This window comes from Petaurus breviceps, unplaced genomic scaffold (assembly GCF_028583685.1).
Source record: "Petaurus breviceps papuanus isolate PSGF00001 unplaced genomic scaffold, PetGlider_PUasm1.0 91041, whole genome shotgun sequence".
NCBI lineage: Eukaryota > Metazoa > Chordata > Mammalia > Diprotodontia > Petauridae > Petaurus > Petaurus breviceps.
The window spans coordinates 16,228,702-16,233,218 of record NW_027187400.1 but is presented as its reverse complement, the minus strand read 5'-3'; the positions used below and the strand labels follow the sequence as shown (position 1 = coordinate 16,233,218).

Sequence of the window (4,517 nt, the reverse complement as noted above, 5' to 3'; positions counted from 1 at the left end):
GGGCATGGCTGGTCCATTCATCATCTAACCACAGGACTGAGAAGACAAAGAATAAACAGGGGGGTAGTGCAGATTCAAAAGACTAATGGGGGGCAGCCCAATGATGGGAAGAATTCCAAAATTAGGAAATTGATGAAGACCTGGTTTGTGAGATACAGTGACCCAGTTGTTATTGGAACATTCTGGCAACAAGGGACTGCAAATGTAGCAGCTGTTTTCCATCATCTTACCTAGAAAAACAAAACAAAACAAAACTTCTTTCTCATGGGAATCGATTTCCTCATGCAGTATTTTTTATCTTTTTAGGTTAGTGATATGGAAGGGATCTTAGAATCTCATCTTAATGATGAGAGCCCAGGGAGACAGAAAAAGAAATGACCCAGATGAGAGTTCAGATGTCTTTTATTATTTAAAATAATAAAATACTTTTAATTAGAGATTAGTCACAAAAATAAGCAAACTGCTTAAAATAATTTACAATTTCATCCAGATTTATCAATTGCTTTATATTATGTCCCATCTGAAATGCATCTTGAAAGAACATATTTAAATAGTATCAAATGTATTATTTGGCTTCAATAGGAACTTTGTATTTTTTTGCATCTGATAAATTCTAACAAATAAAATCAATTTCTCCTCTGTTGAATACAACCAGTAGCACAAATGTCATACCTGGTTAAAAGTTCACAGTGATAAAGTATAATAAACAAACTTTCTTGATGCCTGATTATGAAATCCAGACATTTTCAGGTTTTGGTTTTTAAAAGTCTTATTACACAAGATCAAGATCACTGAACAAAGTACATGATCAAAGAAATTATTCTGTAATAAGTAAGGGAGATGTTTAGAGATGTTAATTTTAAAGCAAATATGGTTCAGTTTCAGTTTAGCAACAAAAAACAAAGCTTTGCAGGAAAGGTTTGCACATGAGGAAATATAGTGAACTGATAAAATGTTCTCTTGGCAAGAGCTTTGTAAATAATTCAAGATATTTTACAATTTCAATTCAGGCTATTACTTTTAATTATACCATGCTGCTCTCTTTTTGATGCTGGTTAAGATAACACTTGACATCCTTTTCCTCTTATAAAAGAAAGTACAGAGATGAATATGAACATAAGTCATGTCCTATGGTATACATGAGCTAATATCCTAAGAATGTTACCTAAAGCTAAATGAAATTGAAGTGTATTAAAATTGATCAAAACTTTTCATTACATATCATGGGCCATGTAATATGCAAACATCACAATGACTGTGCACACTAGGAAAAGAAACACTTTCTTCTTTCTTTTACATGCCGAAGGTTGAATTTCTACTTCATCTCTTTTCCTGTTTTTCTTCCAACGACCTTTCAATCTGTTTTCAGAAGCCTCTAATTCGGCCTGTTGTCTTCATTTTTCTTTTTCAATAATAGCTTTGGCTTCTGTTTCCTTTATCTCAGTTGTTTTCCATTTCATTTCCTTATTCGTGGTGTCACATTCTAGTGAAATCCGGCCTTCATGCACCTTAAGACACTGAGGTTCCTTTTTAATTCTCTTGCAATGACACCTGAGTTTCACCTTCTGGTTGCAGTTAAAGGGACATTCACTAAGATGCTATAACTCTTTAGGGCAATCACCACAGGGCAACTCTTTAGGATGTTAATTTTTGTGGGAAGTCAATAGGTTCTTTTCATGTACATCAGCAGTTGACAATTGTCTGCATTCCATGGATAAGTTTATGAGCTTGCGATGACATTTTATTCTGAGTATTTGAACACAGGAAGGGTATTCTCCAGGGTGAGAGGGCAAAATACATGGGGGAGGACAACCTGATGACTGTGGTTTATAACATGTTTCTTCACACTGAAGACATTCGGACCCTGCCCTATTTTCATCTATGCATTTCAATAACTTTATGACACTCTTTCATACAAGTATGATTTTGACAATCTAGACTCCATCCACAAAATCTCTTACAAGAGTAAGGACAGATACGGTAGGGGACTGACCTCATGCTTCCCAAGACACTCTGTTGGATTAGATTGACAGGGAGGACAAGGCGAAGCAGTCTGAATATATGCTGGTTCCCAGGGGCCTGCAAGCTGATGGATGCCGGTTGGCTTTACTAATGCTTGGTCACGGCATGGAGCAGAACCACATTTTTCCAGAACTTTTTTGGCAAGTTTGATGACATGGAGAGTGAGGGCCTAAATGATACGAATGTTTCTGTCAATTTGGATGATGGCAAGTTGGAGTCTGGCTACACAGCCCTTTGCACCTGGGTGGTTTGGTGATGCCACAAGGTACAGTCCCCTTTGTATTGCCACACTTGGGCTTCACATCTTGTGCTTCAGGACAAGGATAACAGCTACCCTTCGGCGGATGGAAGGATACTTCAACACCCTAAAGCTCTTGCACATGGTAAATCACAAAGTGGGCAGTTTCCAGGGCAACACTTTCTCTTACACTGACACCTCTGGCCACCACATATCTTAATAACCTTAGTTTCATACAGATAGGGTTTGTGGCATGGCATTCATTTGGGATGCTTTCCATAACAACAGTGCTTTTCAACTTCCTGTCCACATATTTCACCAGGACCTCAAAGACAGAACTGTGGACACCTATGAATCCCACATTCAAGTACTTTGTCAAAACTGTCTCCACAAGTTGATACATCTTCTGTACAAGGCAAAGTTTGATTTATGACATGGTGGGTGCCTGACATACCATTACCACCGGACCCACAGCTGCTGCTTCCAGGAGGCTTCCGGGTGGGCCCTGGGCAGGGGAGGGGGGCTGGGTGCCTCCAGCTGCTCTGCCTCACCTGCCTCAGATGTGTTGACTCCCACTTTTGATCTCTTTTTACATCCAGAGCCAAGAAGAGAAAATTAAATGAGGAATTGTTTTTTTTCCCAAGTTGAGGACACTCTCCACAAATAAGATAATGACAAACTTTCTCACACTTGTGACGGCCACATGGCAATGTTTTACCACATATCTGATCACAGTGCCACCCTGGACTCACACAAAATCAGCTAGCCATTCATTTCACACACACTTTTGTTTGCTAACTCATGGGAAGGGTTGACAATTTCCTGCGAGACAAGGGTTTTCACACTTATGCTGCCCACACAACAGCTTCCAGCCACACAGTTGCTGACAGGACCACTCCTTGGTACTGAACCTTTGAGATACTGATTTTGCCTTGTTACAGTAACAAGTAATAGAAACCATCTTTGGACAAGGAGGGCAAGGACCAGGGTGACAGAGGAGCAAACAATTATGTACACAAGGACACATTCTCTCTCACACACTTGTCCACATGAGTAAGGTACAAGGAAAGGGTCCAGTGGTGGCTCTTCCATTTTTCCACAATAGCAATAATTCCAAATAAGTGTTTCAGATCATTTAGATTCAAACCTACATTTTGGAAAAGGTCACCGGTAGTCTCTTTTTCCAAAGTCATCATCCATCAAAGGCAAAGGCACAAGGAACAGGCACATCCTCAACAGCTCCAAACTGCTTGGTTTCTCTTTACTGAAGCAATACAAATTAAGCATGTCATAGCCCTACTGAAAAGCTTCATTTATATACTGTCTGGTCTCTTTCAATTCAAGCATATCTCCATCAATCTGACTAGTATATGTTATGAATGTTTTGTCAACAATTTTGCCCTATTCTCCTTCAGCATCTTCACCTCCTTCTTCAGAGGAATTAAACTGATCTTCAATGAGTTTTTTCTTTTTTTCTGCTGCTTGATTAGCCTTCTTGATTTCCTCAAATTTCTTCTGTGAAATTAGTTCACTGATCATGTGTGTCTGACATGCCATTGCCACTGACCCACTTCTGCTTCTCCCAGGATGCTCCCAGGTGGGCCCTGGGCAGGGGAGGGGGCCTTGGTGCCTTCAGCCCCTCCAGTCCCATGGTCAGCCAGCTCCCAGGAGAGCTCAGATTCATTGACTCCCACTTTTGATATCTTTTTACATCCAGAGCCAAGAGAAGGAAATTAAAGGAGGAAAAGATCAGCAGGGGGTTGGGTGGGATGGAATAGAGACAAGTCAAACCCTATTTGAAAGTAAAGACTTATAAAAACTCATGAAGGCTAGAGAGAAGCAGGTTCTAGGACCTATATCATGAAAAGGTAAGCTACTATCTCTAGGGGTGCATCAAAGAATCACAAAACCTCAGAGTTGAAAGGGGCTTCAGGGCCATCTAGTCCAGTCCATACATAGAAGATTCCCTTTTAGAACACACCTGGCCAGGGGGTCATCCAGCCACTGCTTGAAGACTTCCAGTGAAGAACTCACTTCCTTTTGGGGCCTGGGCACATGAATTGATTGAATGAACCAATCAATCAAAAGCAAAAACTGGGTATGAAGTCCTTAAGCAATTTGGGAAAACCATTGAATGGTCTGGAAAATGTATTGGGATTGGTTGAGACAATCAAACACATCATTGGGCCTATGTATATCAGAGAAGGGATTCCAGCAACAAGTTGAATCAAGATTTGGGAGCACCTTAAGAAGGCAG

General features: G+C 40.3%; 1 pseudogene; it reads right to left on the bottom strand.

The window, feature by feature from the left end:
* Positions 1-1,214: 1,214 nt before the first annotated feature.
* LOC138154304 (NF-X1-type zinc finger protein NFXL1-like) lies at positions 1,215-3,817 on the bottom strand (annotated as a pseudogene).
* Positions 3,818-4,517: the final 700 nt, after the last annotated feature.